We start from the raw sequence: 15,000 nt of genomic DNA on the forward strand, positions 1-15,000 counted from the left end.
TAGGGAGGTGCAGGGAGGAGGCCAGGAGGCAGAGGAGGTGCAGGGAGGAGGACAGGAGGCCAGGCAGGTGCAGGGAGGAGAGTTGCTTCAGTCCTGTCCCTCATTGCTCCTCTCTTGACCTGTCCCCTCGCCTTACGTTTCCTCAGGTCAGTCTCTTCTCTGTACTACCTGACCATGATCATGTGAAAAAACTGGAGTTGCCCATCTTCTTCTCAAACAAACTAGCAAACAAACCCCTTCTCAAACCCCAAAGCCCACAGGTTAAAGGCTGAACTTTTTAGCATGGCAGAAAATGCTCTTGATAGTCCGGCCCCAGCCTTCCCCAGCCTCTTCTCCTTCCTTGCTCCAGCATGCATCTGATTAGCTCATCATCAGCTTGTTCTCTTCCTTGCTTGGCAGAGTTGAACTGAGGCATGGGGAAGTAGGGTGTTTTGCCCAAGGACACATTGCTTGGATGTAATGGAGCTGGATCTAGAGTCAGTGTCTTCTCACTGACAACAGCCTGGCCTATTCCCTAAGCCTGTGATGCACTTGTTCCTCTTGTCCCATCTGCTGGGAAGCTCTTCTCCATCCTGATATACTAGTGGATATGTATTCGACCTTGAGTACCTAGCTCAAGAGGACTAGCTTCAAGAGGCTTTTGCCAGCTCTGACCAATGAGCAGGACCAGTGCATGTGGTTATGCTGGTGGTGCCCTGTCCGGGGCTCCTGACCGAGCATGGGAGTTGGAGCTGAAGTCCAGCATACACCCTGCCAACCAGGCCATGGGCTGGCTGGGAGGAGCACCTTTTTCTAATTCATTTGCCCAGAGGGGACATCTCCGTGTACTGGCAGTGGCCCTGAAATCAGGCTAGTGACCCCTGCTTCTGTTTTCTTGCAGCACCTTGATGGCATATGATTAGGACATGACAGAAGAGAAAGTGGCTAAGGTGGCAGGCTGATAGCGAATAGTCAGGCTGGTGTAGGAGGCAGCCCAGGGGACAGTGGCGTGCCCTACCCCCCATTCTTGTCTGCTCTTGTGCCCCGGAGCCACAGGCTTCTGTCTAGGGGTTCTTGGGGAGAAGGAGGTGGATCACCTCTTGGGGGTTGGAGGAGTGCAAAAGAACCTTGAGAGGGCATGCCTGGGTTGGGATCCTGCAGAGTCCAGGGTGACTGTGCCAAGTGCTATCCTAACATGGCCATTAGGGACATTGAACTCCATGCAGCAGTAGCAGGGACTGCTGAAAACCATGCTGCAGACAGGCCAATCTCAGATCAAGTACAAGTACATCAATCAATGTATTCAACACCCAGTATGTGCCCAGCACTATGTTAGGGGTTGTGGGTTCTCATTTAACGTCCACTGAAAAATGTAAGTATATATTCTTACTTCCATTTAGCCGATAAGCAAACCTGAGGCTTAGGGAGTTTGAATTTACAGCCCAGCAAGTAAATGTAAGAATCAGGATTCAAACCCAAGTTGTTAGACTCCAAAGCCTCTCTGCCCTGTCATGTCACCTCTCAGCACAGTGATTTTGCTGGAGACTAGCACTAATGTCATATTCTATGTGGTACTTATCACCATTTTTCCATAGATTTTTTTTTTTTTTAGATGAAGTCTCAGTCTGTTGCCCAGGCTGGAGTACAATGGTGCAACAGTCTTGGCTCACTGCAACCTCCGCCTCCCAGGTTCAAGTGATTCTCCTGCCTCAGCCTCCTGAGTAGCTGGGATTACAGGGGTGCGCCACTATGCCTAGCTAATTTTTGTATTTTTAGTGGAGACGGGGTTTCACCATGTTGGCCAGGATGGTCTCAAACTCCTGACCTCGTGATCTGCCCGTCTCGGCCGCCCAAAGTGCTGGGATTGCAGACGTGAGCCACCACGCCTGGCTCCATAGAATTTTGAGTTAGCTCATTTGGACTTCACAACCATTCTGTGAGCTCAGCCAGGTGGCAGTTATTCTCTTTGCTTGACAAATGGTGAGCTGGGCCAAGGGAGGTTCAGACCTTTGCCCAAGGCCACACAGCTTGTGTGTGGCAGAGCCGAATCTGGAGTCGGTATCCCTGAGCACTGATGCCCTGGGCCTGGCTTCTTGCCAAGGGAGCACATTGATGGCACATGTGAGACAGGAAACCAGTCCATTCTGTCACTAGGACTTTGTCATACATCCCATTTCTAGTGTGTTGGGCCTCAGGTAGAGCTGATGCCTTCCTTCTCCATCTGTAGTGATGGTCCCCGGGCCCAGTGGGAAAAACAGCTGGTGGAGTTTCTGCTTGGTGGATAATGAGCAGTGTGACCTTGAGTGCGTTGCTTTTCTAATGTTGGCTTCAGTCTCTTCATCTGCAAAATGAGACCTGGGAATAATAGATTGAAGTCTTTGCAGCTTGAAAATATTATGATTCTGTGACATTTCAAGTGAAAAGAGCAACCTCAACAAAGCAGGGAAAAAAACATGGAATGCGAATTGCTGCTCCACCAGCTAGCATCAAGTGAAGTTACAGCCTGACCAGTTAATTCATGCACAATTGTTAATGATTAGGAGCAGTCTCTCAGGTTACCTACTCATTCGAGACTGTCCCCACTGACCCCTCTAGCCCTTTCATTTTCTAAGCTCCTTAAGGAAATTGTCTTGCATGCAGTTTTAATTTTCCTAGTGAGTGAGCAAATTAAAGTGTTCTGCAAGAAACACTTTAATCTTTGGGGTTGGCAAGTCCTAGATACCCAACTCAGACAGGCTCACGGGCCTGTGTGGTAAAAGGGGACTTTATTGGCTGAAGAACGGGGGGTCCAGGAACAGGCTTCCAGCTCCAGCACTCGGCGTGCCGCCCTCAACGTGCTGGAGCCTGCCCTGTCCCATCAGTCATGCTCAGCTTTCCCTTGCTGGCTTCATTCTCAGGCAGGCTGGTCCTGGGCACCGGCTTGGAGAGCCCCAGTAGCTCCACACTGTCGTCCCATCACTCAGCACCCCGCAGAAAGGGAGCTCTGCCTTCCCAGCACTTCAGGAACAGTCTCTGGATGTTCTCCCTGGGTCCCAAGCTTGGGGATGGAATTTGACTGTCCAGGCCCATGTTGAGCTGTCTGTCCCTGAAGCCAGGGGACATTCCAGACCAAAAAGAGAGGAGGAATGTCCCCCAGAGTAGAATTGAGGTGCTATTAACAGAAAGAGAGCATGAGACAACAGTACTGTGCTTGAGTAGGGAACACTCATAAAGTGCCTATACTTCATATGTCATTTTCACTTGGATTTTTTTTTAACCTCACAGCAACCTGATGAAATCTGTAAAAGCAGGCATGATTAGATCACTGTTTTACAGCTAAAGAAGCTGGCTTACAGAGATTTAAAAGTGGCTCTAAATGACACAGTGGCAGAGCTAAATCTCAAATCTGAGAGTTCTACTTCAAGATCTGCTGCTCCCCTCAATACAAAGTCCTTCATTAGGCTACTTTAATTATCATTGCTGTAATCAATTTTGGAGAAAGCAGACCGACCGAGCAGCTGTCTGCTGGGACCTGGAGCTGGTTCCTGTACAGCGAAGCCTTGTTGTGATTGTGTCTGCTGTAGAATGATTTGACCTTCTGGGTCATTGCCCACACATCAGGTGTATCCATGTCCTTAGGATGGGCCGATAGCTGTGGAGCCTGTGGACAGAGCAACAAAGAGAGCACTTTTACTTAGACACCAAAACAAAAGCCTTGTCATTCTTGTTCTGTGCTAGTAATAAATATCAACATATAAAAATTTAAAACAGCAACTAAAAGAAGAAAATAAAAATCACCTACAATCCAGTCATTCAGTCAGTGAATGTTAACGTTTTGGACTATCTCTTTCTGGACTTTTTTTTTTTTTTTTTGAGACAGTCTCACTCTTTGCCCAGGCCGGAGTGCAGTGGTGTGATCTTGGCTCACTGCAACCTCCGCTGCATGGGTTCAAGCGATTCTTAGTCTCCTGAGTAGCTGAGATTACAGGCATGTGCCCCTATGCCCAGCTAATTTTTGTATTTCTTTTTCTTTTTTTTTTTTTTTTTTGAGACGGAGTCTTGCTCTGTCGACCAGGCTGGAGTGCACTGGTGCGATCTCAGCTCACTGCAATCTCTGTCTCCCGGATTCAAGCAATTCTCCTGCCTCAGCCTCCTGAGAACTGGGGCTGCAGGCAGGTGCCACCACCCCTAGCTAATTTTTGTATTTTCAGTAGAGACGGGGTTTCGTCATGTTGGCCAGGCTGGTCTTGAACTCCAAACCTCAGGAGATCCACCTGCCTTGGTCTCCCAAAGTGCTGGGATTACAGGCATGAGCCATTGCACCCAGCTCTTTCTGGACTTTTTTTTTTTTTTTCCTTTATAGGACATATATAAAAATATACTTTTACAAAAAATGGACAATAGTGGACACTGTGGTATACACATCTTGCTGTTTCACTTAGAAACCTCTTTCCAAGCCAGCACACACAGCTCTGCAGCCTGTTCAAGGCTGCCATGGTCTCCCAGTATAAGGCGGGTCTATCATTTCTTTGGGCAGTCCCCTGCCGTGTGGGTGCTGGACCCCAGTCTTCTGTTACATGGACTGTGCCATGATGGGGATCTATAAAGCCACATGACTGTGAGTGTCCCTAATCGTCTCCTTAGGGTACCTTTCCAGAAGTGAGATTGTAGGTTCAGAATATTTGTCTTTAAAGCTTCTCGTTCCTGTGACTCAGTAGCTCTCCAGAAATGTGGCCTGCTTTCCTTCCCATCCCTCACCCTTCCAATACTAGGCATGAATGACTTTGAATGTATACATATACTTGTCAGGTTGGTAGTCCAAAGACTTTGGCATTTTGCAGTTTACTTTATGTTCCTTTGATGACTATTGAGGTTGACTATCAAAAAGTAGTTTTAAGCCAGGCATGGTGGCTTACGCCTATAATTCCAGCACTTTGGGAGGCCGAGGCGGGTGGATCACCTGAGGTCAGGAGTTCGAGACCAGCCTGGCCAACATGGTGAAACCCCGTCTCTACTAAAAATACAAAAATTAGCTGGGTGTGGTGGTGGGTGCCTGTAATCCCAGCTACTCAGGAGGCTGAAGCAGGAGAATTGCTTGAACCCAGGAGACAGAGGCTGCAGTGAGCCCAGATCACACTGCTGCACTCCAGCCTGGACACCAGAACAAGACTCTGTCTTAAATAAAAAAGTAGTTTTAAGTTATACTAAAACGTCTTCCCTTGCACCTCTGTTTTAGACATATTTTTTTTTAATTTTGAGTGTTTTTATATTAACACTCAGTTGGATAACTGACTTGAGAGTTGTAGTGAGGGGACAATTTTCAGTGACTTGACATTAACCTAAAGGGACTTTTAAAGTGATCTTTCAAGGGCTCTGGCCCTTATGCCTGTTTTAATTCTGTCTCTTGAATAGAAGAATCAGTTCATTGATATTTCAGCCTGTGCTGAAGTTCATCCCTGGGATTATGGCTGCCCTGAGAGATAGAAGTAAAGTCCAGAGTGACCTCGATAAACTGGGGAAAGAAACCTATACAGAACTGTGATGAAATATAGGAGGGAAAAATGATCTATTTAGGGAACAAAGCCAGCACCATAATGAGTTTAAAAGAAAGCGGAGAAATAAGGCCTGGGGGACCCAGGCCTGGGGCTTCATCAGGGTGAGCTGGAGCTGCATCTGAGCCAGCACCAACCCATCACAGGGGGCGCAGGAGAGCTCAGCTTACCAGCTGTGATAAATGACAGTAGTGCCACTGGAGTGGAGAAACCCCTTTACATTTTGCATCAGTTAGTCTCAAGTTAGTGAATCTTGTTCAGTTTTCAATAGTTCATTCAGCAAATATTTACTGTGTACCCCCTGTGCTGATTTTGTAACACTCTTTTTTGTTTTTTGTTTTTGTTGTTGTTGTTGTTGTTGTTGTGACGGAGTCTTGTTCTGTCGCCCAGGCTGGAGTGCAGTGGTGCGATCTCGGCTCACTGCAAGCCCCGCCTCCTGGGTTCACACCATTCTCCTGCCTCAGCCTCCCGAGTAGCTGGGACTACAGGCACCCACCACCACGCCCAGCTAATTTTTTTTTGTATTTTTAGTAGAGACGGGGTTTCACCGTTTTAGCTAGGATGGTCTCCATCTCCTGACCTCGTGATCCACCCACCTCAGCCTCCCAAAGTGCTGGGATTACAGGCGTGAGCCACCGCGCCCAGCTGTAATACTCTTAAAACTGTGGTGAGGCTGGGCGCGATGGCTCACACCCGTAATCCCAACACTTCGGGAGGCCAAGACGGGTGGATCACCTGAGGTCAGGAGTTCAAGACCAGCCTGACCAACATGGTGAAACCCCGTCTCTACTAAAATACGAAAATTAGCCAGATGTGGTTGTGGGCACTTTAATCCCAGCTACTCGGGAGGCTGAGGCAGGAGAATCGCCTGAACCCAGGAGGCGGAGGTTGCAGTGAGTTGAGATCGCGCCATTGCACTCCAGCCTGGGCGACAGACTAAGACTCCATCTCAAAACAAACAAACAAACAAAAAACACCAGGGTGAATCCAGAGTTTTCACAAGAGAAGGATGAAAACAGAAAGGTTGAGAATAAAGAATAATTACAGTTGTTTAGCCCCAGGAAAAGAAGCTAGGTTTAGGGGCAACTAAGAGACTATGTACATTGTTTCCTCTGAAGGCGGTGCTAGCAGGTGCTGCTCACTTACCAGATGAAACAGAGATGGACTTGAGTTGTAAAGGAACCATCACAGCTGGGTTTAGGCAAATGGGGGTGTAGGGGTAAGTCAATAACACAGAAATGCCTCTCTAAAGAGACCCAGCCATATTCTTGAAGATAATTGCCAGCCCATCTTCTCTAGACTCACCAGTGCCTGCCAGAGGGCTGAGGCCTCGTCAGGTAGCCTCCTGTGGTCCCTTCTCGTGTTAGGACCCTGACCCTAACCACGGATATACCTGCCGTGAGCTGGGCTGTGTGGATGCTGAGAGGAGCAGAGAACATGGAGTGTGACAGAAGGAAAGTGTGCCTTCTGTGGGCTGGGTGTTTTGCATTCCTGATGCCACTTCATCTTTGTAACAACCTGAGGTATTAGCCTCACATCATGGAGGGGTGGGTGTGTGGCACACAGAGGCAAGTGGCCACCCAGAATTCTAGCCCATGCCTCCAGAACGCTGAAGCTTGGCCTGGGGCTCTTAACGCCAGCCACTCTTGTGATTCAAGCCCAGCTTTAAGGAGGTTGGCTGCGGCCACAAAGGTACGGGCAGACTGGGGAGAAGTCATGATTCTGCTTGTCAGCTTGCTCCTGTCCAGCATCGCAAGCCAAGCCCGGGTGCTGGACTAAATGACCAGGATGTGTCAAAAGACACTGGCTTTAACCACACAAGAGTCTAAGAGTCTTACAACTTTACAACTGTGACAAGTCTAGCATCACAACTTAGAGCAAGAATCCTCCTCTCCTGGGCTCCCTCATATGGAAAAGGCGAGAGATGGGCCCTTCGCTCTTGCAGGGCCTCTGTCTACCTGTAAAATCCCCGAGTCTGGGATTTGGAGACCCAACTGTTCTGAGGGCTCTGGGAAACATGTGGTTTCTGTTTAGAGCCACCAGGGGGGGCTGTGACTTCACAGTGCCATTCCCAGCAGTTCTGGGAGGGTCGGGAGCCCAGGAGCCTAAGTGTTATCCTGCAGTCAATCCGGGAGGTGCTCCAGGGCTCTCCTGTGCAACTAGGGGGTCTGCCCCAGGTGTCTTCTGAGCTGCAGCTTAGACATTCCTGGCCTCCCATGCTCTGAGGCCCAGCCCGAGCCTCTCCCTGGAGGGCTTGAGCCTTGGATGACCTTTCTCATCCTTCAGTGCCCCAGCTCTTCCTGAGGACAGGGATGAATCCATGGAGCCAGCCCTTAGACTTCCACGTGTCTCCAGTGTGTCTCCCGGGTGGCTCGGCTTCCTCACACCCGTGTCCAGGTGTGGGGCTCTAGAGGTACACCTTGGTCCCAGACACGCTTTTGGGGTTTGGCTACAAACTAAAAGGGCTTCGTGGAGGGACCCTTCTCCTGAGCCTGAAGTGGATGGGGTAGGAAGGCGTTCCCTGGAGCGCTCAGCTGGTCAGACCCTCCCTCTGGAATCAGAGCTGTCCACGGCAGCAGGGCTGAGGGTGTGGGCGTCAAGGACTTGCCCTGGGTCACTGAGGGCAGGCTGGGAGGGCAGGTAGCCCTGTCATGTGTCCCCTCTCTCCTTCCTCTCCTCTTGCCTCTCCCCTCTCTTTACTCTCCTCATCTTCATCTCCCTCCTTTTCCTGCTCAGCTTCACTTCTTTGTTTCTCTTCTTCCATTCCCAATTTGATCCTTTTTCACCTCCAAAGTGCCTGCTGAGGCTTCCTCTCCCCTCTCAATGCAGCGAGTCCCTAGAAGCCTGATCTGTATTCCTTGGACACCTGAGTGGGAAAAGCACCTTCCTCCCTGTCTCTCAAAACTGTCTCACCTGCTTCAGGGCGGTGTGGCTCCTTCCTGCCACAGGGCTCTGCGCTCTCAGCCAGGATAGCCTGCCCTGTCCCTTGCCATGTTTCTATTCCCCTCTTGACAGCTCAAGCATGTTCGCTGACCTGTAGTGAAAGTCAGTGTCTCAGGCCGGGTGCAGGGGCTCTCTCCTGTAAGCCCAGTACTTTGGGAGGCCAAGGCAGGCAGATCACGAGGTCAAGAGATCAAGACCAGCCTGGCCAACAAGGTGAAACCCCATCTCTACTAAAAATACAAAAAATTAGCTGGGCGTGGTGGCATGTGCCTATAGTCCCAGCTACTCAGGAGGCTGAGGCAGGAGAATTGCTTGAACCCAGGAGGCGGAGGTTTCAGTCAGCCAAGATCGTGCCAATGCACTCCAGCCTCGGTGACAGAGTGAGACTCCATCTCAAAAAAAAAAAAAAAAAAAAAAAGAGAAAGTGTCTCTCACATGTGCACGCTCTGTTGCTCCTTATTTTAAAAAATTTTCAATTTACAGAAAAGTTGCAAGAATAATTCCGTCCACCCCTTGCTCGGACTCCCCCATTATTAACACTTTGCCGCAGTTGCTGTATCAGTGTGTATGTGTACACGTATGGATATGGAGATGCAGATCTGTACTTGCTAAACCATTTAATGGTAAGTTGCAGACGTGACGCTCCTTTGCTCCAAATACTTCAGTGTGCATTTCTTAGGAACAAAGCATTCTCCTATAAACCACAGCAGGATGATCAAAATCAGGAAATTAACACTGATACAATATGCTTCTGTAATTACAAACTTTATTCAAACTTTGCCAGTTTTCCCAGTAGTGTCTTTTATAGCAAAAGAAAAAAAGAGCAGGGTTTCATAGTCCACTATCCGGTCCAGAATCACGTACTGCATTTAGTCAGCATGTCTCTTTTGTCTCTTTTTTATTCTGGAAAACCCTCTAGTCTTTCTTTGTCTTTCATGACCTTGACATTGTTGGAGTGCAGGCCAGTTATTTTGTAGATTGCCCCTCAATTTCAGTTTGTCTCAAATTTCCCCATGGTCAGATTCAGGCTCTGCATTTTTGGCAGGCATATTGTGGACGTGATGCTGTATCTTCTTAGTGAATTGTACCGTGGTTCTGCTCTTGGGTAAAGCCTGGCTTCTTCACTCTTTATTCTCAACTCACATTTGGATCCAGTCTCACGGGCCCTCTCCTGGGACCCCTGCTTTCACACCGCTGGTGTTTGCCCTGCAGCTGCCCACACAGACGCCCCTCACCCCACTGGTTCCTAGTGTGTGCTCCCATCAGGCCTCCCAGTAATTCTGTTTCTGTTTTAGGAGACATTTGTGATACTAAAATCATATTTACACTTGTCAACAGATGACTAATCCCCTCCTGCCCTGCCCTTTTTCCTGGATTTTCTTTGACTTAAAACTCAAGTGCTTAGGCTTTAGTTACATTCGGTATAAAAAATGAAAAATAAAAACTCAAGTGCTTATCCTGCTCCTCATTCTATGGAGATACTTCCACTTTTCCTGTTATTATTTTACCAGGTAATAACTCCTTTAATAATAATAATGGCAGGCGGATGGCCAGGTGCGGTGGCTTACGCCTATAATCCCAGCACTTTGGAGGGCCAAGGTGGGCGAATCCACCTGAAGTCAGGAGTTTGAGACCAGCCTGGCCAACACGGCAAAACCCCGTCTCTACTAAAAATACAAATTTTTCTTTCTTTCTTTTTTTTGTGACACAGAGTCTCACTCTGTCACCCAGGCTGGAGTGCAGTGGTGCAATCTCGGCTCACTGGAACCTCTGCCTCCCGCGTTCAAGCGACTCTCGTGCCTCAGCCTCCCAAACAGCTGGGATTACAGGCACCTACCACCACACCTGGCTGATTTTTGTATTTTTAGTAGAGACGGGATTTCACCATGTTGGCCAGGCTGGTCTTGAACTCCTGACCTCAGGTGATCCACCCCCTTGGCCTCCCAAAGTACTGGCATTACAGGCATGAGCCACCATGCCCAGCCATAATACAAAAATTAGCTGGGCTTGGTGGCAGGTGCCTGTAATCCCAGCTTCTCTAGAGGCTGAGGCAGGAGAATTGCTTGAACCTGGAAGGTGGAGGTTGGAGTGAGCCGAGATCACACCACTACACTTCAGCCTGGGCAACAGAGTGAGACTCTGTCTCAAATGATAATAATGATAATAACAACAACAATAATAATAGGAGGAGGTGGAGGACCCCCCACAGTTAACTGAGTGTTTACTCTGCACTGCGGACTGTGCGCAGGGTCACCTCACTGAACCCTGACCAGAGCCCTGTGTGGCAGGTACTATTTTTATTTTACACTTAAGGAAAGGGAGACACATGGAGGTTAAGCAGCATGTCCAAGATCATACAGCTGATAAGCAGTGAAACTGAGACCACACTGTAAAAAGAAAAGGAATAATTTTAGATCTTGAGAGCTGGTAAGGAAGTAGTAAAGGACTGCTGATTCCAAGTGCCAGTGAGCAAGCGTTCAGTGATTTGTCAAGTCACTGGAGTGAGAGGCTGGAAAAAAGCGAGGAGCTCTGGAGAAGATGTAAATTTGGGAGCCTTTAGCATAGAGAAAATAGATGCAGCCTGTGGAATGAGCACTGACCAAGGAAGAAGTGTGGAAATGATGAGTCAGAGGCTGACCCTGGAAGGGACTGCATTTTGGGAGGCAGGAGAGGAACTCATAGAGACAGTAAAGAAGTCTGTGCCGTGACGGGAGGGCCTCTTACCCCGTGGAGGCACAGGCCCTGGTTTTTAGGAGGCAGAAGAATTCAAAAACACACATTGCTCTCCTTTCTACTCTGGGCCAGGCACTATGTTACGTGCTGGGAATGTAGGGATGAAGACAATTACTTTGCTTGGCATCAAAAATTTGTAATCTAGTGAATCCTATTTTATTCTTACTTAAGACACTAGAGTTGTTTGTAATGCCATTGGTATATAAGACACATTTATCAGAACTATATCCAAAGCTTAAAATATCAGTGATATGAAGAACCTTAGAAATCATATATACCATCATCCTCATTCCACATAAAAACTGAAGCCCAGGCCAGGTGCAGTGGCTCATGCCTGTAATCCTGGAACTTTGGCAGGCCAAGGCAGGAGGATCGCTTGAGCCCAGGAGTTCAAGACCAGCCTGGGCAACACAGGGAGACCCCATCTCTACAAATAATAATTTTAAAGAATTAGCCAGGTGTTGGGCGCGGTGGCTCACGCCTGTAATCTCAGCACTCTGGGAGGCTTTGGTGGGTGGATCATGAGGTCAGGAGTTCGAGACCAGCCTGGCCAACATGGTGAAACCCTGTCTCTACTAAAAATACAAACATTAGCCGGGCGTGGTGGTGCATGCCTATAGTCCCAGCTACTCGGGAGGCTGAGGCAGGAGAATTGCTTGAACCTGGGAGACAGAGGTTGCAGTGAGCCAAGATCGCGCCACTGCACTCCAGCCTGGGTGACAGAGCAAGACTCCATTTCAAAAAAAAAAAAAAAACAAATTAGCTAGGTGTGGTGGTATGTGCCAGTAAGTCCCAGCTACTCAGGAGACTGAGGCAGGAGAATTGCTTGAGCTCAGGAGTTCGAGACCAGCCTGGGCAGTGTAGAGAGACCCTGTCTCTACAAATAATAAAAAAAATTATCTGGGTGTAGTGGCCCTGTGGTCGCAGCTGCTTGGGAGGCCGAGGTGGGAGGATCACTTGAGCCTCGGAGTTTGAGGCTGCAGTGAGCCGTGATTGCACCACTGCACTCCAGCCTGGGTGACAGAGTGAGACCCTGTCTCAAAAGCAAACCAAAACCTGAAGCCCAGAGAAGTTGGAGGGACTTACCACTGCGTGCGCAGATAAGTTAGTGGCTGAGTCCCAGATCATGCTGCCGACAGCGTGACTGATGATGCATCTCTGAGGAGGCTGTACACAGTTTAGGGAGTTCTGTTGGTGCCCTCTGGAGATGTTGATGCTCTCTCTGACTTTTGGAAAGTCAGCACCAAATTGAGTAGAGAGATCGTTTTAGTCAGCTTGCCCTCCCGGGACCTCCCCACCCCATGGGATTCTGCTGATGGGTGTGTCACCATCCACCATATTCCTGCCATATCCTAGGCTTCATTGAATCCATCAGCTATTTTAAGTGCGTCCTGAAGGTTTCCAATATGCCTTTCCTCTGAACTTCACCATCTCTATTAATGGCTTGGCTACTCCCGCAGCTTCTCCCTGTTGGCCATCTAGCTCACGCATCTGATTACTTCTCTTTCAGAGTCATCTCTTGAGTCTGCTCTTTTCTCATCATCTCCAGTGTCATCACCGCCATGCATCTCTCCCGAATCACTGCAGCAACTCCCTGACTCTTCTTTGCACTTTCATTCATCTACTCCTTCACCTAATCTTGTAAATTGCTGTCAGATTAACCTTCCAATAATGAAATATTATGCTTGTAAGTGATTTCATATATTGTATTTCCTAGGCACCCATCTGACTCCTATTCTGTTACCCAGTATTCCTATCAAGTAATCATCCAGCCCATTTCAGTTATGTTTTCATGCATTATATTTTAATTTTGGATAGATCTGGCTATTATAAAGTTCTTACTTACATTGAGGTAAAATATATTTATTCTTCTATATACTTGTTTTGTGGGTGTGATTTCCTCCTGAATCTTTCTGAAGATATTAACAAGAAACTTTTCTGAATTCTCTTTTGTTAACTAGACTAACTTTTCCTAGAGGTCAGTTGCTTTATGGTCCCACCCTTATGCTTCTTCATCAGGCTGGCTTTCTTAAAATGTCTTGTGAATCTTGGTTGTTCTTTCTTTCTTGTTTATCTGTAGTGACTTCACTACAGAGTGTGTGCAGTAGGTGGAAGAGGGGGAGGATCTGCTACTCAAAAAGTCTAATTAACAGAAGTGGACTGGATAGAATATTCTAATTATTGATTTAAATACTATAGTGGGCTTTCAGTTGTCACTAGGATTGTTCAGCTTCTAAGTCATACTTTTTATTACAGGGAATCAATTTTTGTTTTTGAAATAATCGTTCTCAGAGCTCTCTCTCTGTGTTCTAATTTGAACCAATTGCTTTCCAGGCTTACTGCACAGTTTCCATCCTGAGATATATTTTCATTGCATTCCTCTCATGTTTCTTGATTTCCCATGTCTTTTTTTTTTTTTTTTGGTTTCTTAAATAACTTACTTAAATCTCTTGGAATCTGTGGATAGTAACACTTTTAAATCTTTGCATGTATGAGAATGTCTTTATTTTGCAATCACACTTGAGTAGTCATTTATTTGGGTATAACATTTCAGGTTCAAAATAAACATCCCTCAGATTTTTCAGTGCATTTTAAAATTCTTCCTCTAGGCTACTGATATTAATTAGAAGCTTCATGATAATTTGATAATCTGTTTCTTGTTCCTTTACAGATAACCTGTTCTTTCTCTGAGAGCTGTTAAGATTTTCTCTTGCTCCTTATAATTCTAAAATCACATGAGAATGAGGCTAGGTATAAGTCTTTTATCATTCACCTTGATGATGTAAGCTTTCAATGCAAAGATTCATGTTGCCAGCTCTGAAACTTTTTTTTCTTTGTTTCTCTCCATTATTCTCCATTTTATTGGTTCTATCTTTCCAGAAATCATATTAGCTAGGTATTAGATCTCCTACATTGGTTGTCTGTATCTTTTAACTCTTATCTGTTGTCTTCTCACTTTTGCCCTAGAGGCTTTTCCTTGACTTTTTTTTTCCCAGCCATTAAAAATTTGAATTTTCAATCTGTTGAATTTTTAAATATCAACTATTGACTTTCAATATCCAAGAAATTTTTCTTTTTTAAAGATTACTTGATTTTCTGAGTGGCGTCTTATTTTAGGGATGCAATATTTTGTAATCTTTCTGAGGATACTAATTAGACTTTTAAAAATTACCTTCTGTTCTCTGAATTTTCTGTGTTCTACATCCTTGCTCCCACGGTTGTGCCTCTTCCTAACTCTGGGTAAGAAAGCCTGCCTCCTCCCCTGCTATTTTTTCCTATGTTTATTTTGTCTGAGGGGTTATCTGTTCCTATAATCTCATCTGCTTTCCATATTCCCAGAAATTTCTCTAAAATGTTTTTATCTTCATTTTGACAGTTAAAATTGTTTTTGTCATTTGATAAAAGTTTTGGAGGAGGAGGTAAATGAATACCTTTAGTTCGCTATCTTAAAGTGTTCCCACCACTCTCTTTTCTAAAGAGTATTTTAAAACTACAATATTTATTATTTTGAAACAAAATGGCAGCCAATAAAAGTTGCTTCCTAGATACAGCTTCTGATATTTTGAATGAATTTCCAAAAAACTTGTTGTATAACTTTCATGCATAGTTATTTGGAAGAGGCCTAGGGTTCATTGAAAAGCCAGAAAACAATCTGATCTCCAGGAAGTCTCCTAACTTCTCTGCTTCAAAATGTAATTCCCAAGAATGGCAGGGAGAATAAAAACCCCTCTCCCATTGCCAACAGTGACCCTGAACATTCTGGGAGGCCCTGGAAAACTCTGGGCTCAGCCCCTGGCCTCTCTCTGGCTCTCCC

At 46.6% G+C, this 15,000-nt stretch overlaps 1 protein-coding gene across 1 annotated transcript in view; it reads left to right on the plus strand.

Moving 5' to 3' along the window:
* The window catches only part of PODXL2 (podocalyxin like 2), a 43,653-nt gene that overhangs the window by 15,660 nt on the left and 12,993 nt on the right, over positions 1 to 15,000 (plus strand). The gene's annotated exons all lie outside the window — the stretch shown is intronic.

Source organism: Gorilla gorilla, chromosome 2 (assembly GCF_029281585.2).
Source record: "Gorilla gorilla gorilla isolate KB3781 chromosome 2, NHGRI_mGorGor1-v2.1_pri, whole genome shotgun sequence".
Classification (NCBI taxonomy): Eukaryota; Metazoa; Chordata; class Mammalia; order Primates; family Hominidae; genus Gorilla; species Gorilla gorilla.